General features: G+C 41.9%; 1 protein-coding gene across 7 annotated transcripts in view; it reads left to right on the forward strand.

Annotated features, from left to right (window-relative positions):
• mllt10 (MLLT10 histone lysine methyltransferase DOT1L cofactor) overlaps positions 1 to 24,019 on the forward strand; it is a 288,280-nt gene that overhangs the window by 40,245 nt on the left and 224,016 nt on the right. The gene's annotated exons all lie outside the window — the stretch shown is intronic.

A 24,019-nucleotide genomic window follows, 5' to 3' on the forward strand; every position in this document is an offset into this window, starting at 1 on the left:
TTAATAGCTGCACAACCGTTTTCTTGGTTTTCTCATGTGACTTAAAACTTCGCCAACCGTATCAATTGCACACATTTTAATTGACTCGGCATCAGCGGATGGCTTCTTAGCTTTGGCAAGATTCCATGACACATGCAATGATGCAGCTGTTGTGCTGTCTTGTGCAGATGTTGACTTACAGCTAGTAGAAACGGAGGGCTTGTATGATATCATATTTGCAATTTTTTGTTTGCGTTGATCTGATCTTAGATTAGATTATGAGGACACACAGTCCTCTTTTATTGTCATTTAGTAATGCATGCATTAAGAAATGATACAATAATTTTGCAGGGTAGTTGGTATTAAAACTGGCAGCATGTGAATTGTTGAAGTGCTGCTTTAGATTTTCTGATTTGCAGACAGCTATGGACTGTATGCATATTAAGCATGTTTGTTTAGCATTGGCATGGTCCGGTAAAATAAAACAAAACTGATCAGTCCAGTCAGATTTGAACTGACGGTTTTCCTGGTCGACTTTGCGCTTTTTCACGCAGTGCATGTTGTTCTTGATTTAGGGTCTGTGACTTACTACTGGTAACAATTCGCTTAGATGACAGATTTGCTTCTTAAATGAAGGGCAGGTAGCTGTCTAGTTGAGGACTGTAGAGAGCACGCAGTAGGTCGCGCGCTCTATGGGGGCGTAGGTCAAGTGTATGGTGTGGGATGAGGTTAAAATAAATTAGACCAGTGCGCGCTTTATTTACATGTTACAACAGGTGCGTTCACATAAGTGCCAGGGGGTCGGCGCGGTCCAGACAATTTGGTTCTCGCGGTCTGGACCTGGCCTGCGGTCCACTTATTGGGGTTGTCTGCTATATGTCTTCTTAACCATTCTATCAACTTGCACTGCTAATTTGAGGGAGCTGTTGAGATGGACCCCAGGATCCCTTTGTTATTCTACGCTGCTAAGAATCTTGCCGTTAACCCCTTACTTTGCCTTCAAGTTTCATCTTCTAAAGCAGGGGTCCCCAACCTTTCTTTCACCACGGACCGGTTTAATATTGACAATATTCTTGCGGACTGGGGGGTGGGGGAGGTTACGGTTGCCAACAGACAAGAGTAGCAGTCAAATATGGGACACTTGTGTTTACCCCGAGAAAGACTACCATGACCATGAAGCCTTGTGCGGGCACCTGTGTGCGCATGTGTGATGTGCCGATTATTTTTTCCCTACAAATCGTTTTTGGCGATTCTGTTCTGCGAAACTACACTGTACATACATTATTTCTACTTTATATAGGCTGTATATTTATCATATCATTCCTACTTTTACTATATGTTAGTGTTATTTTAGGTTTTATGTGTTATTTGATATGATTTGGTAGGTTTTTTTTGGGTCGGGAACGCTCAAAAATTTTTCCCATATAAATTAATGGTAATTGCTTCTTTGCTTTACGCTATTTCAGCACGAAAGGTTTCATAGGATCGCTCTACCTTAGCGGGGGAAATACGGGACAAGGGCAGTCCCATATGGGACAAACTAATTCAGCCCAATATACGGGATGTCCCGGCTAATATGGGACAGTTGGCAACCCTGGGGGGGGGGGGGGCGGCGGGGGAGGACCGGAGTATAGGTGATAAGTCAACTATAAGTCACCTATAAGTGGCTAATACACTCAATTTCGTTTCTAAAAGGGCTTATCTAACAAATTTAATATTAAACACACAACGCATATTTTCCTCGCAAGAATATAGTCATAAGTCAATTATAAGTCCCTTATAAGTCAATAGCATCATAACATTTTAAGTAATGTTTGGATATTAAACACACAGCACATATTTTCCCCGTATGAACTTATAAAATCATTACAACACACCAATATCGCTGAATCAGTGGGAGCCCTGGGCTTGTTTCCCTGCAACAAGATGGTTCCATCGAGGGGTGGTGGGAGACAGTGATACTCGAAGGGGGTTCCTTATGTCCAGTCTATTCCGCAATTTAGTTTTCGTTGCATTCATTGCAGAAAATCCCGCTTCGCAGAGATATGTTGGAAATGGAAGCAATGTTTTCAGTGCTTTTGTGGCTGTTTCAGGATATTTAGCCTTGACTTTGATCCAGAATGCCGGCAGAGATGTTATGTCAAACATACTTTTCAGCCCGCTGTCAGTTGCAAGCTCGAGGAGTTGATCTTCTTCCCGCGCTGACATGTATGATGTGTGCGTAATGACCTCGTGTGCGTTCAAGTTCAACAGTGGGCGTGACAGGGAATGAAAGGTGCAGCTGACTCATATCACCAAATTGTATCGTTTCCTCGCGGCCCAGTGTTCTAAAGTGTATCACTTAATACTTTTCCAGATTGAACCCCATCTACCGCTTCTCAGCCAGCTCTACATCCTTTCACTGTCCTGTTGTAAGGCACTGAAAAGAGTGAAGAAAAGATTACAACTATGATACCAGAAATAAAGAGAGTACATAAAGAAAGGATTCCTTGGAAAAAGGAAGACAGATTGGTATCTAAAATGAGATTACAGATGCAGTGAGAGTGTTTCTTCTTGAGGGGCAAATGCCTAATTAGGGACTATCAATGCAAGGTAACCTCCAAGAAATCCAGTAGCAAATTGGGAAGCTGTTGTGAAATGTTGAGCTTGCTATCACAGTGAAGAGTTAAGGTGATTATGAATTTATTTAAGGGGAGGAAAACCAAACATATGGGCAAGACAGGAATACAGCATAATGCCAATTGACTTGTATCAAGAAAGTCAAAAGGGGGCTGAATTAGAACATAAAGAGCATACAATAGTCAGGCTAAATACAGTACTTTTATGCTGTAAAATTACTTCATACCTAAACACACGATTCACATCAATATTACATTAGTGTTCTGTGTTCCCACTGTTTATTGAAACATTTTACTGTGCCTCTGATTCATATTCAGTTTTCAGAAATTAAAAAATAAACAGCAAATACTGCAAACTGCCCAAGAAGAGGAGGGTGAGCTGCTTCAAATATCACTGGTGGTACTCCCATCTACTGTGATGAAGTTCATTGCGAGGTTGGCGATGAATTAATTCCTGCTTGAGCAAGGACTTGGGCGAGCTGAAATTTGCCTACTGCTGCAACAGATCTACAGCAGACGCAACTTCACTGGCTCTCCATTTAGTCATAATTACCCAGGCAACAGCAATACCTACATTAGCTTGCTGTTCGTTGCTTGCAACTTGGTGTTAACCCTTCATCCCCTCACTTCTAAATCTGGGCCTCTGCATCTCCCTCTGCAACTGGATCCTTGACCTCATCATCAGAAAACCACAGTCGGTGTGGATTATGAATCAACACTGGCACACCTCAAATATGTGTACTTAACCCACTGCTGTACCCTCTCAACCTCTAAAGGGATCTACCCTGGACTGAACATATTGATGCAATCACAAGAAAGGCACAACAGCAACTATACTTCATCAAGAGCTTAAGGAGATTAGATATGTCGCCAAAGACTTGCAAATTTCTACAAATGTACCATTTAACTGGTTTACAACCCTGCCTGTATGGAGGCTCCAGTGGTCATAAGAGGCTTCAGGGGGTTGTAGATTCAACCAGCTCCATTATGGAGAGTAGCTTTCTCACCATTGAGAACATCTTCATAAGTCAGAGCCTCATGAAGGTGACATTTATCATTCTGGAGCCTCACCACTTAGGGCATCCCTCTTCTTGTTATTACCATCAGGGAGGAGGTACAGATGCCTGAAGATGCACATTGAACGTTTTAGAAACAGCTTTTTTTTTTTTTTTTAAACTCCTTGCCATCAGATTTCTGAACGGTGTAAGAACCCACTGATACTTCCTCATATTCCTCTTGCCCGATTAATTTTATATTGTAAGTGGTAGTAACATTTTGTCTTGCACTGTACTGCTGCTACAAGTCAATAAATTTCATGATGTATATAATGTGTTAATAAACCTGATTTTCATTCTAATTCTTAAATAAAAAGAACAACGCTGGAAATGCTCATCAGTGGAAAGAGAAAAGAGTTAATCCTTCATATCTGACAAAGGGCCTTCAATCTTAAAAATTGACTCCCTTGATATAGACAAAGTAATTGATCTGCAGATTTTGGTAATTAGCACTATATTGATATTTACCTAGAAGATCTTTAGAAATATGCTGTATGAAATATGGTACAGCAATGTAGTAGCAAATGAGAAGATCAGACCTCTGATTTTAAGTGACACTAGACAACCCGGTGACCCATTGGGGTACCTTTTGAGGGAAAGGTAGTGCAGTCTGATGTGATGTGCTTTGGAAATTAAAGAAGAAAAACTCAGTTTATTAAGGAAGAAAGACGCATAGCAAGACAAATATAGCTCCATCTCGTTTAACGAAGGACACTTTTGATGACGACGTTTCTGGTTGATCTGCCACCCTTCAAGAATACTCTAATGTTTTCATTTCTTTTTCCCCGACTAAAAGCCACATACATCTGACCATGCTGGAATACCGGTTTCTCCAAATAAATCAACACATTCTCCATGGTTTGGCCTTGCGCCTTATGTATAGTCATAGCAAAGTATGACTGTGTCGGGAACTGGTTCTGCTGAAGAGGGACATCTTCCCCTTCTGATAAATTGAGAGTAATTCTTGGGATCATGACAATGTCATTTTTGAACGCACCAATGTTTATCTTTGCTATGAAGAGATTGTCGTGCAGTTCTTCCACCTTCATTTGTGTTCCTTTGCAAAGCCTTGGTTGATCCAAGTTCCTCTTTGAAATGATGGGAGATCTCCTTTTCAGTTCCAGTTTATGTGGTGGCAATCCAGAGAGTTCGACCGAATCAAGGAATTCTGTTGGAAAATGAGTGGCTTTATTTAGCTCCTTGACTTATGGCATTGAAGGAACAGTATTCTTTCATGATTTCAGGGAAGTGTCTAATGCATGAGAAGTTTATTTTTCGCATCATTTCATTGAGAGGAACCAAGATAGAATTCTTTGAGAACAGTTCTGCAGGATTCTCGAATGTCGAGTGGATGAAATCAATGCATTCTTTATTGTCGTCGAAAGCGGCCATTGTCTTCAGCAACTCTTGCAATAATTACTCTTTGCCGTATATTCTCGTTGATCTTTCCTTTTCTCCTCTGTCTCTTCCTCTCCTCCTCCTCTGCCCTTTCATCCTTCATCTCTTCATCTCTTCTACCATTTGTTCTTTCTCTCTGATCCTGGAGTTGTGCGGCCCTGGCCTGATCCGATTCTTGTTCTCTCCTCCTTCTGTGCCTATTGTTGTCATTTTGGAGAAGTGCATGCCTCTCCTCCTCTGTCTCTTCTTCTCTCATCTTTTTTGTCCTGACTGTTTGATCCTGGAGTCTTGTGGCCCTGACCTCATCCGATTCTTGTTCTCTCCCTCTCCTTGCCGCTTCCTGACGACGTTAAGCGTCATCTCTTGACCATAATGTCCCCCTTCTCTTTCCACGTGGCATAATTAGGCTGTCCATACTTTTTTTTTTACCCTAATGCTTGATAGAAGATAGAAGCAGTAACACCAAAGCCTCCAGGATGCTGATTTTTCTTGATGATGTGGTTGGCGCTCTCCTAAATGGACGTGATAGCCCTGCCCTTTTGCTGTGTTGGTGTCGCTGCTGTGAGCATCGTGAGGTGCTGCTGAGGCTGGCCGTGCGCATGCGTCGTGTTGTGTTGCGGTTTCCATGAAAGGTGAAATCGGCTCTGTGAGCATAGTGAGGCGCTGGTGAGGCTGGCCACACGCATGCATCGTGGTGTCGCGTCATGGTTTCCATTAAAGCTGGAATCGAGGGAGGGAGGAGAAGATGGTGGAACAAAGCAGCGCCTGCGACTGTTCTGAATGATATCGATATGTGTTAACTAGGGGGTCGTACACAATCCTCATTTGATGGAGACAGCCGTGAGAAGCACGGAGGAACACCTGGACAAACTTCTGAAATGCCCGCTTCGCTGCCGCTGCTACTGTGCGATCGAGAATCTCTGGAGGGGAAGGCCCCAAATCCTCGGCTTTGCCTATTGCCTGTTCCCGGGTTCGGGGTCGGAGCACTCGGCAGAGATGGTGCTTGGTGTCGGAGAGCTGGTTGGAGGCTCGGAGTTTTTGGACGGACTTGGAGTCAGACTGTGGTCGGATGCTTCCAGGATGCTGCATCGGCAAGTTTGCGGCGCTGGAGGTTCACCGTCTGTGTGAGATGGTGGGACTTTCAAGAGACTTTGAGATTTTTTACCGTGCCCATGGTCTTCTTATCAAATTACGGTATTGCTTTGCACTGTTGTAACTATATGTTATAATTATGTGGTTTTTGTCAGTTTTTCAGTCGGTTTGTCATGTGTTTCAGTGATATCATTCTGGAAAAACATTGTATCATTTCTTAATGCTTGCTTTACTAAATGACAATGAAAGAGGACTGCATGTCCTCATAATCTAAATCTAAAACGGGTCGGGTTGTGGAAAGTGCGGCCTGTTGATTGACGATTGAGCGATTTTATACGAATATATAACCCTGAACTTTGCATGCATTCTGTAAGTGCATTTTAAGTGGATTTAGTCAAAAATAGTGCCGCTGTAATGCACCGTTTGGGCTAATTGGAGGTCACAAACAGAGCATGAGAATTTTAGTAGTGTATAGATAGATGTTGAAACTCCACTGTAGAGGCTTGGAAATTTAAGTTAAATACACCATTTTACATACAGTGCTGTAATCATGGCCCTAAAACAGGATTGTTACAGAAAACCATCTAGTTTAATAATGTTGTTGAAAGAAATCTGCTTCCACTCTGCATGTCTGGTGATTACATACTTTGTAATTAACCTTCAAAGTGTCTTGGCAAGCCAGTCATTTGTATTAATATCACAACATGGAATCAGAAAAATTAAACACAGCAATAACTAATGCATTGGATTCAGGTATGGCAAAATTGATCTTGCAACCTCATAATGTCTGGAATCTGATATTAGGAAAGCTGACCCACAGATTAGATAATCAGCAGTCTGACGTAGTTTAGCACAGAGAAGGTACTTTAAAATACTTTTAAGTATTGGGGTCTTCAATTTCAACCCTGAATGCAGTAGCAACAGCAGCTGAGGTTGAACAGCGTAGAAGAAGTTGACGTATGAATCTTGGAATTGATTTATTGTTGCCTCATGTACTGAGGTATACTGTTCATACAAATCAATTCATTACAGAATGCATTGAGGTACTACGTGGTAATGCAATATCAAGATAAAGAATAAAGTGTAATAGCTACAGAGAAAGTGCAGTGCAGGTAAACAATTGGGTGCATGGTCATAACGAAGTAGATTAAGAGGTCAAGTGTTCTTTTTATTTTCCTGAGAGCCATTCTACAGCAGGGTAGGAGCTTCTTGAGCACAGTGTTATGTGCTTTTGGGCTTTTGTATCTTCTGTCGAAGGTCACAGGTAGAGCAGTGGCCAGAGCAAGTTGTTATGCATCCAGATCGGATGTTTTCTTTAGCCTCCTGAGGAAGTAGAGGTGTTGGTGAGCTTTCTCGGCTGTAGCATCTGTGTGGTTGTCCAGGACAGGCTATTGGTGATGTTCACTCCTAGAAACTCAAAGCTTTCAATCTTTTTGACTTTAGCACAGTTAATGTAGCATATGGAGTATATGCACTGTCCCCTTCCTGAAGTAAATGTTTGCTTTGCTGACAGTGAGATAAAGGCTGCTGTCATTTATTTTAATTTAGTGATACGGTGTGGAACAGGTCTCTCTGGCCAAATGAGTTTCGCTCCCCAGCAACCCCTTATTTTCTTTTTAAAAACAGTAGCCTAAATATAGGACAATTTACAATGACTAATCAGCCTAATAACCGGTATGTCTTTAGACTGTGGGAGGAAACTGGAGTATGTGGAAGAAACTCTCACGGTCATGGGAAGAACGTCCTAACACCTTACAGATGGCATGGTCAGGGGAAGAACGTCCTAACATCTTATAGATGGCACTGAATTCTGATGCCGATAGTGTCATGCTAACCGCTATGTTACCATGGTGCTGTGTCATGGCACCATATTACTATATTACTATTGTCTATTCCCTTCCTGTCTTTAGACACCACTATTTAAGATGCATCCTACTACAGTGGTATCATCTGCAAGCTTGTAAATGCAATTAGATCATGACCACAGTCAGGCGTGTACAAGGAATAGAGTTGGGGGCTGATGATGTAGCCTTGTGGACTGCCAGTGTTAAAAATAATTGTATTCAATAAGCAGTTTAATGTGGATGTCTTTATTGTGCACATGCACCAAAGATGAGTGTAGGGCTAGGAAGAAGCCTATGGCAATAGGTAAATTGCAGTGGTTGAAGTTGTTCAGGAAGCTGCAGTTAGTCTGTGCAATGACCAGCCTCTCAAAACATTTCACGATGGTGGAAGTCAGAGTCATTGGTTGGTAACACACATCAAAGTTGCTGGTGAATGCAGCAGGCCAGGCAGCATCTCTAGGAAGAGGTGCAGTCGACGTTTCAGGCCGAGACCCTTCGTCAGGACTAACTGAAGGAAGAGTGAGTAAGGGATTTGAAAGTTGGAGGGGGAGGGGGAGATCCAAAATGATAGGAGAAGACAGGAGGGGGAGGGATAGAGCCAAGAGCTGGACAGGTGATAGGCAAAAGGGGATACGAGAGGATCATGGGACAGGAGGTCCGGGAAGAAAGACAAGGTGGGGGGGGGGACCCAGAGGATGGGCAAGAGGTATATTCAGAGGGACAGAGGGAGAAAAAGGAGAGTGAGAGAAAGAATGTGTTCATAAAAATAAGTAACAGATGGGGTACGAGGGGGAGGTGGGGCCTTAGCGGAAGTTAGAGAAGTCTCCCCCCATCCCTCCCCACTGATCTCCCTCCTGGCACTTATCCGTGTAAGCGGAACAAGTGCTACACATGCCCTTACACTTCCTCCCTTACCACCATTCAGGGCCCCAAACAGTCCTTCCAGGTGAGGCAACACTTCACCTGTGAGTCGACTGGGGTGATATACTGCGTCCGGTGCTCCCGATGTGGTCTTTTATATATTGGCGAGACCCGACGCAGACTGGGAGACCGCTTTGCTAAACATCTACGCTCTGTCCGCCAGAGAAAGCAGGATCTCCCAGTGGCCACACATTTCAATTCCACATCCCATTCCCATTCTGACATGTCTATCCACGGCCTCCTCTACTGTAAAGATGAAGCCACACTCAGGTTGGAGGAACAACACCTTATATTCCGTCTGGGTAGCCTCCAACCTGATGGCATGAACATCGACTTCTCTAACTTCCGCTAATGCCCCACCTACCCCTCGTACCCCATCTGTTACTTATTTTTATGAACACATTCTTTCTCTCACTCTCCTTTTTCTCCCTCTGTCCCTCTGAATATACCTCTTGCCCATCCTCTGGGTCCCCCCCCACCTTGTCTTTCTTCCCGGACCTCCTGTCCCATGATCCTCTCGTATCCCCTTTTGCCTATCACCTGTCCAGCTCTTGGCTCTATCCCTCCCCCTCCTGTCTTCTCCTATCATTTTGGATCTCCCCCTCCCCCTCCAACTTTCAAATCCCTTACTCACTCTTCCTTCAGTTAGTCCTGAGTAAGGGTCTCGGCCTGAAACGTCGACTGCAGCTCTTCCTAGAGATGCTGCCTGGCCTGCTGCGTTCACCAGCAACTTTGATGTGTGTTGCTTGAATTTCCAGCATCTGCAGAATTCCTGTTGTTTTTGTCATTGGTTGGTAGTCATTAGGCAAGTTACCTCGTTTTCGTTGGGTACAGGGGTATTAGTGAAGTGGGAAAAAAACAATGGAAATTTCAGATTGCAGCAGGGAGAGAGTAAAAATGTCTGCAAATACCCCTGCTGGCTGATCTGTACATCATCTAATTACCTAGCCAGGGCACTGTCTGGGCTAGATAGCTCTTGAGTCCCTGAAACACCTTTGTGACTCTTTTCTGTAGTCTCTTTGGTTTAGTCATGTTCTTCCTGCACTATAGCAATCAGAACTGAACACAGTATTCCAGGTGCAGTTTCTCCAACATACTGTGCATGATATCCCAATTCTTGTACTCACTGACCTATTCTATGAAGGAATGCATGCCACCTTCATCAATGTCTATCTGCATTGCCACTTCTAATGAGCTTTGTACTTGTACCCCAAGGTCTGTCTGTTCCACAATGTTCCCCAGAGCTCTGTCAAGCACTGAAGGATGTAGCTGCCAGATAGCGTTTGCAGCAGATGATGTATGGATTAAAAAAAAATAAAAACCACTGCTTTCATCCTTGCCAGTCTACTCTCTTCAAAGTAATGGAGGGAGCATTTTCATGGACATGTTCTTCCTAGCCCTACGCTCATCTGTGGTTCATCTGCACAATAAAGACATCTACATTAGACTATTGTTGAATACAATTCTTTTTAACACTGGCACCACAAGGCTACAGAGAAGTTCTCCTTTTTCAAAGAAGCGGGCTTCCCTTCCCCCACCGTCAATGCTGCCCTCAACTGCATTTCTTCCATTTCATGCATGTCTGCTTCTACCCCATCTTCCCGCCACCCTACCGGGAATAGGGTTCCTCTTGTCCTCACCTGCCACCCCACCAGCCTTCTCGTATAACAGAATTCTCCAGAACTTGCACCATCTGCAACGGGGTCCCACCACCAAGCACATCTTCCTCCTCCTCCCCCTCCCCCCCCCACTTTCTACTTTACACAAGGATTGCTCCCCATGTGACTCCTAAGTCCATTCGTCCCTCCCCACTGATCTCCCTCCTGGCACTTAGTCATACAAGCAGAAAAGTGCTACACCTCCTCCCTCACTACCATTCAGGGCCCCAAACAGTACTTCCAAGTGAGGCGACACTTCACCTGTGAGCCTATTGGGGTCATATACTGTATCTGTATTTGCTACAGTAGAGGAACTACCACATAGAACATCCCCCCAGACATACAGGATTGACCTCTGGCAACAAACAGAAGCCAGAACCCCACCAAACAATACAGTGCAAGACCCCACAGAAATGTTACCAGACGGGGCACTGCTTGACAGACGGAAGTGGTGCACTCTCAACAGAGCGAGAGCAGGAGTTTGTAGGACAGGAGACAATATGGTGAAGTGGGGTTTTTATTATTGAACACGTTTTGTGCAACTGCCCACTCTCACCTGATTTAGCTGACAATGACCTGCTCAACATCAACCTAACAACACTAGAGTGGCTGGCTGTCTGGTGTGACAAGCTATGATGATGACTGTATCTGGTGCTCTTGGTGTGACCTCCTGTATATCAATGAAACTCGACGCAGATTAGGAGATAGTTTTGCTGAGCACCTATGCTTCGTTCGCCAGAAGAAGCTGGATCTCTCAGTGGTCACCCATTTTAATTCCAGTTCCCATTCAGGTATGTCAATCTATGGCCTCCTCTACTGATGTGATGAGGCCACACTCAGGTTGGAGGAACAATGCCTTGTATTCTTTCTGAGTAGCCTCCAACCTGATGGCATGAACATCGATTTCTCAAACTTCAGGTAATGCTGCCCCCCCCCCCCCAAATCTCCAATCCCCAGCCCCTTTTTCTTTTTTCACTTTATCCCCTTGCCTGCCCATTGCCTCCCTCTGGTGCTCCTCTCCCCATTTTCTTTCTTCCATGTCCTTTTGTCACCACCTATCAGCCACCCCCTTCTCCAGCCCTATATTTCTTTCACCAATCAATTTCCCAGCTATTTACTTCATCCCTCTCCTTCCCCAGTTTCATCCATTACCTTGTGTTTTTCTCTCTCTCCTCCCCCACCTTTTAAATCTACTCCTCATCTTTTTTCTCCAGGAGGTTTGTTAGTGCTATTGGGGAGGCTTTAAACTAGATTTGCAGGGGGTTGGGAACCAGAGTGCCAGAGCTGACAGTGGAGCTGGGGTGAAAATAAATGATGTTAAAAGTTCAAGCAAAGCCGCAAATAGAAAGGTTGTGAGTGGTGGTAAAAATCTTCTGAGGTATATATATTTCAATGCTAAGAGTATTGCAGGGAAGGCAGACGAGTTGAGGGCGTGGATTGACGCGTGGAATTATGACGTTATAGCAATTAGTGAAACTTGGCTACAGGAGGAGCAGGACTGGCAGCTTAATATTCCAGGGTTCCGATGTTTCAGATGTGATTGAGGCAGAGGAATGAAAGGTGGGGGAGTAGCATTGCTTGTTAGGGAAAATATTACAGCAGTGCTCAGGCAGGACAGATTAGAGGGCTTGTCTACTGAGTCCTTATGGGTGGAGCTGAGAAACAGGAAAGGTATGGCCACATTAGTGGGGTTGTATTACAGACCACCCAATAGTCAGCGAGAATTGGAGGAGCAGATCTGCAGAGAGATAGCAGGCAACTGCAGGAAACATAAAGTTGTGGTGGTAGGGGATTTTAATTTTCTACATATTGATTGGGACTCCCATACTGTTAGGGGTCTAGATGGGTTAGAGTTTGTAAAATGTGTTCAGGAAAGTTTTCTAAATCAATATATAGAGGGACCAACTAGAGGGGATGCAATATTAGATCTATTAGGAAACGAGTTAGGACAAGTGACGGAAGTGTGTGTAGGGGAGCACTTTGGTTCCAGTGATCATAACACCATTAGTTTCAATTTGATCATGGATAAAGATAGATCTGGTCCTAGGGTTGAGGTTCTAAACTGGAAGAAGGCCAAATTTGACGAAATGAGAAAGGATCTAAAGAGCGTGGATTGGGACAGGTTGTTCTCTGGCAAGGATGTGATTGGTAAGTGGGAAGCCTTCAAAGGAGAAATTTTGAGAGTGCAGAGCTTGTATGTGCCTGTCAGGATTAAAGGCAAAGTGAATAGGAATAAGGAACCTTGGTTCTCAAGGGATATTGCAACTCTGATAAGAAGAGAGTTGTATGACATGTATAGGAAACAGGGAGTAAATAAGGTGCTTGAGGAGTATAAAAAGTGCAAGAAAATACTTAAGAATGAAATCAGGAGGGCTAAAAGAAGACATGAGGTTGCCTTGGCAGTCAAAGTGAAGGATAATCCAAAGAGCTTTTACAGGTATATTAAGAGTAAAAGGATTGTAAGGGATAAAATTGGTCCTCTTGAAGATCAGAGTGGTCGGCTATGTGCGGAACCAAAAGAAATGGGGGAGATCTTAATTGGGTTTTTTGCGTCTGTATTTACTAAGGAAACTGGCATGAAGTCTATGGAATTAAGGGAAACAAATAGTGAGATCATGGAAATTGTACAGATTGAAAAGTAGGAGGTGCTTGCTATCTTGAGGCAAGTTAAAGTGGATAAATCCCCAGGACCTGACAGGGTATTCCCTCAGACCTTGAAAGAGACTAGTGTTGAAATTGCAGGGGCCCTGGCAGATATACTTAAAATGTTGCTGTCTACGGGTGAGGTGCTGGAGGATTGGAGAATGGCTCCTGTTGTTGCGTTGTTTAAAAAAGGATCGAAAAGTAATCCGGGAAATTATAGGCCAGTAAGTTTGACGTCGGTAGTGGGTAAGTTATTGGAGGGAGTACTAAGAGATGGAATCTACAAGTATTTGGATAGACAGGGACTTATTAGGGAGAGTCAACATGGCTTTGTGCATGGTAGGTCATGTTTGACCAATCTATTGGAGTTTTTTGAGGAGGTTACCAGGAAAGTGGATGAAGGGAAGGCAGTGGATGTTGTCTACATGGACTTCAGTAAGGCCTTTGACAAGGTCCCGCATGGGAGGTTAGTTAGGAAAATTCAGTTGCTAGGTATCCATGGAGAGGTGGTAAATTGGATTAGACATTGGCTCAATGGAAGAAGCCAAAGAGTGGTAGTAGAGGATTGCTTCTCAGAGTGGTGTGCCACAGGGATCAGTGCTGGGTCCTTTGTTATTTGTCATCTACATCAATGATCTGGATGATAATGTGGTAAATTGGATCAGCAAATTTGCTGATGATACAAAGATTGAGGGTGTAGTGGACAGTGAGGAAGGTTTTCAAAGCTTGCAGAGGGATTTGGACCAGCTGGAAAAATGGGCTGAAAAATGGCAGATGGAGTTTAATACAGAACAAGTGTGAGGTATTGCACTTTGGAAGGACAAACCAAGGTAGAACATACAGGGTAAATGGTAAGGCACTGAGGAGTGCAGTAGAACAGAGGGATCTGGGAATACAGATACAAAATTCCCTAAAAGTGGCGTCACAGGTAGATAGGGTCGTAAAAAGAACTTTTGGTACATTGGCCTTTATTAGTCAAAGTATTGAGTATAAGAGCTGGAATGTTATGATGAGGTTGTATAAGGCATTGGTAAGGCCGAATCTGGAGTATTGTGTTCAGTTTTGGTCACCAAATTACAGGAAGGATATAAATAAGGTTGAAAGAGTGCAGGGAAGGTTTACAAGGATGTTGCCGGGACTTGAGAAACTCAGTTACAGAGAAAGGTTGAATAGGTTAGGACTTTATTCCCTGGAGCGTAGAAGAATGAGGGGAGATTTGATAGAGGTATATAAAATTATGATGGGTATAGATTGATTGAATGCAAGCAGGCTTTTTCCACTGAGGCAAGGGGAGGGAAAAAAACCCAGAGGACATGGGTTAAGGGTGAAGGGGGAAAAGTTTAAAGGGAACATTAGGGGGGGGGCTTCTTCACACAGAGGGTGGTGGGAGTGTGGAATAAGCTGACAGATGAGGCGGTAAATAAGGGTTGTTTTTTAACATCTAAGAATAAATTGGACAGATACATGGATGGGAGGTGTATGGAGGGATATGGTCCGTGTGCAGGTCAGTGGGACTAGGCAGAAAATGGTCCGGCACAGCCAAGAAGGGCCAGAAGGCCTGTTTCTGTGCTGTAGTTTTTTTCTATGGTTTCTATGGTTTTTTTTCTGCCAAAGGGTCTCAGCCCGAAACGCTGACTGTACTTTTCTCCGTAGATGCTGCCTGGCCTGCTGAGTTCTTCCAGCATTTTGTGTGTGTTGCTAGGATTTCCAGCATCTGCACATTCTCTGTTGTTAAGCATGTCGTTAAAGGCTTGCTTTATGCAACAGTACAGCACAGAGACAGGCTCTGCAGCCCACAATGTTGTGTTGAAATAATTAAATGCCTAACTAGACTAATCCCTTGTGTTTACACATTGGCAATATCCTTCCATTCTTTACACACTCGTGCCTATCTAAGAGTCTCTTAGATGCCTCGATCATACTGTATTTACCTTCACTATCACCCCTGCTAGGACATTCCAGGGGCTTACTACTCTGTTTCTTAAAAGAACAAATTGTTCCCACATCTCCTTTTCTGTTTTACTCCTCTCTTCCTAAAGTTGTGCACTCTAGTATTTGATATTTGAAGTCTGGGGAACAAAGATTGTCTACTCTATGCCTCTCATAATCTTCTCTCAGGCTAACCCTCAGCCTCCAACTCCAGAGTAAATGGCGAACATTTGTCCAGTCTCTCTTTATAGACCATTCCCTCTAATCAAAGTATTCTAGTCAAAGTTTTCTGTGCTGTCTCCAAAACCCACATCTCTCCTATAATGGGGTAATCAGAAGTGAATACAATACTCCCAATGCAGCCTAACTAGAGTTTTATAAAATTGCAACATAATATCTCATACTCATGCCTCAACTGATTATGATATACACTGCTTCTATCACCATATCAACCTGTGCAGCCACTTTCGGGGAGTTTGTGGACTTGACCTCAAAATCCCCCTGTGCATCAACTCTGTTAAGAATTCTGCTATTAACTGCCTACTGTCCCTTTTGCATTTGATCTCCCAAACCTCACATTTGGCATTATTAAACTCCATTCTTCATCCATATCTGCAATTCAACTATATCCCACTCTGTCCTTTGGCAATCTTCTAAGCTATCCACAATTAAATTTCAAAGTAGAAAAGGTATCACTGTAAAATGACTGTTAAACATACAGGCTATATTATTTTAAGGAAAACATTAACAATAATATTCTTCACCCAGAAAATTATTATTGTCACAAACATGAGAAAATCTACAAATGCTGGAAATCCGAAGCAGCGCACTCAAAATGCTGATGGAACTCAACAGCTTAGGCAGCATCTATGGAAATGAATAAACAGTTGACTTTTCGGGCTGAGTCCCTTCTTCAGGACCTATATAGAATAGAAGCAGCATTATGTACTTGTATAAAATACAACTGCAAGCCTACAATTAGCAACACCAGAAACATGCAAGTTTTAATGCAAAAGCATTATACAGAGGTTGAGCTAAGCAATCCACGAAATCAGGCAATCAGATGAAATCTCTCCTATCCACTCATTTCCTGTTGCAAACAGTGGTAAGTAATTAAATACCTCTTCTGTCATAGGAAGTCCCTCGAACTAATAATAATTGGTATTCACAATGATTCTGATATGCCTAGGTGGCAGGTGGTCTCCTTCTGCTGTTTACACTAGGTTTGTGTATGCTTCCAACAGATGGAGTGTAGGTTCTAAGTGCCATCCCAAATGTTCTTCCTTCACTTATTGGTTAGGGAGTTCCAGGAATTAATGGGGAGATTTTGAGCACATCTTTTTTTCTGCATGACAAACTGTCTTCCTGTGATACAGCTTGGAATAGAATGTTTGTTTTGGGAATATGAGCAGTGTGGCCTATTCATTGGAGCTGCTTCAGTATAATAGGGTTTTACTGGAGATATTGGGCCAGGAGAGAATGCTGACTTTATTTATTCTTATAGTGGATTTGGAGGATTTTGCAGAGAAAGCATTAGTTTTCTTCCCAATGCCATGACTTGCTGATTGCAGGTAGTAAATTCTTGGTCTTATCAAAATAGTTATAGACAAGATTCTTTGTGATTTGATTTGAATTATGTGTTTTGATTTCATATAGTGCCTGCCCTGCTGAGCATTTCCAACATTTTCTGCTATTGTAATTAGGCACAATATTTCATAAAAAGTAATTTAAAACCTTAAGTTTGATACATATTTATTTGCCTTTGATTGAAACAAATGTTAAAAAAGTCACCACTATGCTATGTAACTGTGAAAGTGAGGCATTTAACTGATGAAAAGTTGTCTCTGTGGGGTAATGGTGAAATAAGCCAGCAAACAGTTAAGAGTGTAAATGATACAATGGCCTTTGAGAATGTACTATCTGCAATAAGTAAGTCATGGCACTGGGAAGGTACCATTGCTTTCTTTATAAAATCCTCCCAATCCACTGTATAGATAAATGAAATAAACTCAGCATACTCTCTGAGCTGAATATCTCCACTATTGCTGCTTTTGGAAATCTTTTCCCTCAGTTACTGTTGTATTGAAGGCAATGGTGAATGGTGTCTTCTTTGTTGAAAGGTGGCTCCATGTGAAATAATTCATGTTTTCCAACAGCCTTTTTCATTAGAGATTCAAGTAAAATTCACAGCACCTACCCGTTGTTCAGTCACCTAGAACCTGTTAGATTCTGTCGTCATATCAGTGAGAGGCAGCAAGGCTATCTGTATCTACTGAGCCATGACTATTATCAATAATGTAGGACTGATCTGCTTAGAGCACCATTGTAAGCTGAATGTTGTCACAGGATAATGATAATATCAAAGCAGTAGTGGTAAGCATAGTAGTAAAACTGCAGACTGCTGAGTTTGCACCTTCTCCCTGTGACTTATGGGTTTCATCCAGTTGCTCTCTTTTTTTTTCCATATACCACAAAAAGTGTAGGTTGGTAGGTTAAATGGTCACTATATTTGCTGTAGGTTAGTGGTGGAATCTGGGGCAATTTAATGGTTATGTGGGGAGAATAAAAATGGGATTAGTATTTCACGCTTGCTATAAATTCAGTGGGCTGAAGTTCCTGTTTTTGTATGACTTGAAAACAGTAGTTCTTAGTACGTCCCTCACAGACAGCCTGCTGAGCACCAGCTGCAGTTTGTCCACTGTGTATGGACTACCATGTAGCTCTTCATAATTAGTGTTGGTTAAGAGATCTTCTCTACAAAGAAGAACCAAGGTTGGTTTGATGAGAATGATCTGGAGGAATTTACTGCAAATGCAAAAATTCTCCACTGTATCGCCAGGAAAAGATATGTCTCTACAGTCCAAAGGCTGAGATCCAGCAGAAAACTTGTCATCGCAACCGTCACCCTCCGAAAAAAAAAATTTCAGGTGGAAATGATGCAGGAGGCCAAGCGGTTCACTGATTGCCATGATATACAACGGTTCTTAGTTTCTTGAAGTTATGTTTCTCAAGAACCAAAGATCTCACTATACTGTGTAATTACAAGTGTGTAATGGGAGGAGGATACTGCAAGAGTATCTGTACTTACAACTATATCAGAATCCAGCACATAAATGCTCGCTTTTGGCCAGAAGTGGCCAATGTATTTTGGCTTTCTGCTGAGACCTCTGCCGCCATAGAAACCTGTGTGCAGTCAACTTAACTCGTTCTGTGTCATTTCAAGGAATAGCTCAAAGCACTGGATGCTTGCAGGGTAATGGGATCAGGCAGATCCTAGCTCTAGCACTAAAGGCTTGCATTCTAGCAAAACTGTTTCTATAAAGTTAGAACATGGATTTGCCCATCAAAGAGAAAAATCTATATTTGAAATGTTTTCAAAAGCAAGGCAAATCTTGGATCAAAATTATTGTTCTAATGTCATCGTTAGCAAATATTGGAATGTGCAGTTGACACTGTTGTCAGGTGGCACATGCATTCTATTTACCAGCATTCAATTCTGATTTTGCTAGGCTTGCTCAAATCTAGATCTAATTTTAGCCTTGGTCCAAATGTGTAGATAAAATAGCTAAATTCCAGCAGTAAGACTGTTCTATGGCAATCGAGGAACAAATACTGCACTGATGGAATTGAACCACATGAATGAAGACAGTTGTCGTCGTCGTAGTTCAATTAGACCATTGTGTTACGCTGTCACAAAAGCAATTATCAGTTTTCAAATTATTTACAGATGGAACCACTGTACATTTCATAATCACTCTTAAGCTGTTTCCTCTTTGCTATATTGAAAAAGGCTTCTACCTTTAAGGTGTTATAGTATAGTGCAGCTGGGTCACAATAAAAATGTACAGGTAGAAGAGCAGCAGGAAACAAGTACAAGGCATACGTTGATTATTTTTTTCTGAACTCCAGCTGAATAGAAGTTGGATATGGCAAGATTCTATTTGGAAACAAGTGGGCTTAGATTAAATCACGGTATGATCCTTCACTGGAAAGGATGCAGAAGGTTTAAAATGGGGCATAACACCTCTACTAATGAAAAAGAGGTTATGTTCATTAAACTCCAAGTTTACCATTAGTTCCTTGTTTATTTTCCATGATGTGAATTACCTTAATAGCCATTGGCACGATTGCAAACAACATATTCAGGAAACCAAATGAGACCCTTCACAAGAAATGTAGCTTCTCTACTGAGGTAACCATCTTAAAATTATTAACTTAAAGTGCTCAACTTTTATTACAGACATCCCACCTCTCCCGGAAGTTCCGGGAGTCTCCCGCATGTCAATAGTGGCTCCCTGACGCCTGGAAATTATATACAATATCCCAGAAATAGATTTTTTTGAGCGGGAGAGGGAGAGCGAGCATCCTGATTGGTCTCTCTTCGTGCTAAGAGTGGTCACCAACCACCGGGCCACGAGGAAACAATATGATTTGGTGATAGGAAATGATCTGAGTCAGCTGCACCTTTCCTCATTCCCTGTCATGCACTGTTGAACTTGAACGCACGTGAGGTCATCAATGACCCAAGATGTGCAAAGGAATGGGTGCGTGACCCATTTGTGAATGTCCCTGGTGAATCTTCCATGTCAGCGTGGAAAAAAGATCAACTCCTCGAGCTTGCAGATGACGGTGGGATGAAAAGTATGTTTGACATAACATCTCTGCCGACATTCTGGATCAAAGTCAAGGCTGAATATCTTGAGATAGCTACGAGAGCATTGAAAAAGTTGCTTCCATTTCCAACATATTTCTGCGAAGTGGAGTTTTCTGCAGTGAATGCAACGAAAACTAAATTGCGGAATAGACTGCACCTAAGGAACCACCTTCGAGTATCGCTGTCTCCCATCACCCCTCAATGGGACCACCTTGTTGCAGGAAAACAAGCCCAGGGCTCCCACTGATTCAGCAATTTTGGTGTTTTGCAATGATTTTATATGTTCATAAGAGGAAAATATGCGCTGTGTGTTTAATATCCGAACGTTATTTAAAATGTTATGATGCTATTGACTTATAAGTGACTTATAATTCAGTGGTCCCCAACCTCCGAGCCGGGAAGAATGCAACGGTACAGTGGTGGCCAGAATGCACCCAGCACATCTTTAAGAACAGTCATAGTCATACTTTATTAATCCCGGGGGAAATTGGTTTTCGTTACAGTTGCTCCATAAATAATAAATAATAATAGAACCATAAATAGTTAAATAGTAATATGTAAATTATGCCAGTAAATTATGAAATAAGTAGTCCAGGACCAGCCTATTAGCTCAGGATGTCTGACCCTCCAAGGGAGGAGTTGTAAAGTTTGATGGCCACAGGCAGGAATGACTTCCTATGATGCTCTGTGCTGCATCTTGGTGGAATGAGTCTCTGGCTGAATATACTCCTGTGCCCACACAGTACATTATGTAGTGGATGGGAGACATTGACCAAGATGGCATGCAACTTGGACAGCATCCTCTTTTCAGACAGCACCATGAGAGAGTCCAGTTCCATCCCCACAACATCACTGGCCTTACAAATGAGTTTGTTGATTCTGTTGGTGTCTGCCACCCTCAGCCTGCTGCCCCAGCATACAACAGCAAACATGATAGCACTGGCCAACGCAGACTCGTAGAACATCCTCAGCATCGTCCAGCAGATGTTAGGAAGGACCTCAGTCTCCTTGGGAAATAGGGACAGCTCTATCTAATAGAGAAAAAAAGCCGAAATAAACAAGGTAATTAATTAGATGCTGCCTGGCACGTAAATGTCGGCCCAGATCAGAGGCGATTGCCAATTTCATCGTCTCTGATCTGGGCCAACATTTACGTGCCGGGCGGCACCTAATCAATTAGCTTGTTTATTTTGGCGTTTTTCTTAAAGATGTGCTGGGTGTGTTCTGGCTACCGCTGCATTCTTCATGGCCTGGAGGTTTGGGACCACTGTTATAATTGACTTATCACTATATTCAAGCGAGGAAAATATGCGCTGAGTGTTTAATATTAAATTCGTTAGATAAAATCGTTTAGAAACGAAATTGAGTGTATTAGCTACTTACAAGTGACTTATAGTTGATGTATCACCTATATTCCAGTCGCGTTTAACATCTCCCCCCCACCCCACCCCTGGAGTCGGCTGGTCCGCAAGAATATTGTTAATATTAAACCGGTCCGCGGTGCAAAACTGGTTGGGGACCCCTGATTTGAACTAGCTGGCCAGCTGCCAAGGAGCTACGCTATTGATGTCCTACGTGATGAGGCCAACTCCCTGTAGACTTAAAGTTGTAATAGAATAAACATGATAATACCAGTACATATTTTAACGTCATATTTGCTGCATGTACCCAACTTGGTTTACAGATTAGACAAAATCACTAAACAAAGTATTACATACACCCTTGGAGGTTGACGGGGTGGGGTGCTACCTCCCTGAAATGAGTTTTTGCAGGGTGGGATGTCTATTATTAAGACACTGATGTTGAGGTTATTTATGGAATTGGTAACATCAATATTATTGCTCATCCATAATTTCCCTCAATTGGTGATTGGCAACCTGAACAAATACAGCCCGCTTAGTAAACATACTGCAGGTTTTGCTGGATTGAGAGATTCAGGCTTTGAACAAAGCAATAATGAAGGAATGGCAACACAATTCCAAGTTAGGAAGGTGTACCCATCTATCAGAGAGATGCTGTAAGTAGCAAGGAGCTTTGCCAAGTTGCTACAGCCAATTTAATAGATGATATTTACTGTAGTCACAATGCAACAACATTGAAGATACCAGTTTAAGGTAGTTGTTGAGTTTCACACAAGCAAAATGATTTGTCTTGAATGATGTTGACAGGCAAGTGAAAAATATTCTATCCATCTCCAGACTTGGGCCTTGTGCATAATGGAAAGGATTCCAAAGAGTCAGGACCCACCCTAAACTGCTTTTGCTGTCACAGTATTTAGGTAGCTAGTCCTGTTATCAGTATAGCTAATTGTGGCAACCAAGATGTTGATGGTAGGAAATGTGGTTATGATAATAATATAGCCAGGTGGTCAGATTCTTTCTGGAGACGATTATCACCTGATACTTAAAAAGCAGCAGGTGAGTTGCAGCATATCAGCACATACTGCAATGATGTTTCAGATCAACTGCTTCATCTTCTCAAAGGTAACAAACTGAACTGAGTCAGCAATGAAAATCCCCACTTCTGAGCACAGAATAGAAGAAATCCTGTAGTAATATCCTGGATTGAGTATTTATTGTGACTGAGCCGAACTATACTATAACACCTTAAAGATAGAAGCCTTTTTTCAATATAGCAAAGAGGAAACAGCTTATGGATGATTATGAAATGTACAGTGGTTCCATCTGTAAATGGTAAGTTTGAGAACTGAATTGTTTTTGTAACAGTAACACAATGGTAGGATCTGAGTACAATGTAGAAGAATTGATGGAATGCTGCACTGTTTAAGATGAGAGATTAAGATGAAGCTACATCTGTTTAAGATGGATGCAAAGTATCCATGACAGTTTTTCTAGATAAGTTTGTTGATATCATTGACAATGCTCTGCCCTCAGCCAGTTGCACCCCCAAAAAACATACCATGTATCCATTATTAGAAAATTGCAACCTGCCACTTGTACTGGTTTAATACACATATTATAACATACATGCATACCTGTGCATGCTCAACATGCTTAATGATTATTGGTCCAGTCCTTTTCTTTACTGTAAATGCTTTTGAAATTAATCAAATTTAACTTTTCCTTTGGAAATCCAGGTTGTTAACACTTCATAATATTTTCATTTCCTAGGTAACTTTCTGTTACTTTAAATGTGGATTCCATATATTTTCCTGTCACTGATGCTAACAGATTAATCTTTAGTCCCTTGTTTTTCTCTTAAATGTAGGAATTTCATCACTTGTCTTATACTTCTACCCTGGTTCTATGGCGTCAACCACTTAAAAGTAGGACAAGATAGGTCAATTATGAAAACAAGTTCATTAACAAATCTAAAAGGGCAAAGAGGTGGCTTGAAGAGCAATTTGTGTGCTGTGTAGGAACCTATGAAAGTGTTCTGTGTCAAGGGAGCCATGTGTGTAGGAAATGCATCTAGCTGAAGCTCCTAGACAAGGATTACAAGCTTGAGGTGCAACTGGCAACACATCAGAGCGAAAGAGATGTCAAGGATTTCCTGGTTTGTAAATGAATTTGACTGCAAAGATTCTAAAGCAATAGGAGTGAGGGATTTTGTGGTTGGAGGCAGGACAGTCAAGTATTTCTGTATCAACATGTCCATGATATCAAGGTATGAAACATCATGGGGATAACAGGATTTGGTTGGTGTTTTTTTTATTATTTGGATAAGGAATTCACAAGTATCATGAACTTTTTTCACATGTATAACCTTTTCCATTTTTTTATATATGTATAAATCTATAATTATTTATACATTCCTAAGTACACATTGAGATGATATAAAAAGAAATTAGACACTTAAATAGATAATTATGTACAGTTGAAATTCTACTCTGTTAGGCTAAATAATGATATTAGTTGTTAAGAAAAATAGTAATAATAGTGGACTAATAATAATTTCCATATATCTCTTCTGGACCATTTCTTTCTGGTCCAAAATATTGTATGTAAGCCTATGTAATGACCATTGTAGGTGTTTATATCCTAACTTGTTCGTGTTTGCTCCTACCCCCAAACATAATTATACAATCCCTATGTACTTATTTACTTAATTTTATCATTTTTTTTCCCTTTCCCAAATCTTTTCCTTTACTTGTGTTAATTCTCCATTTTCCAAAAAAAGGAAAAGAACAGTAAACATTTAGACCAGGGGTGCTTACGTTAGCAATATTACTGTGTTGATGAGAAGAGCAGTATAAATCATTAGGAGA

This window comes from Mobula birostris, chromosome 3, assembly GCF_030028105.1.
Source record: "Mobula birostris isolate sMobBir1 chromosome 3, sMobBir1.hap1, whole genome shotgun sequence".
Taxonomy (NCBI): Eukaryota; Metazoa; Chordata; class Chondrichthyes; order Myliobatiformes; family Myliobatidae; genus Mobula; species Mobula birostris.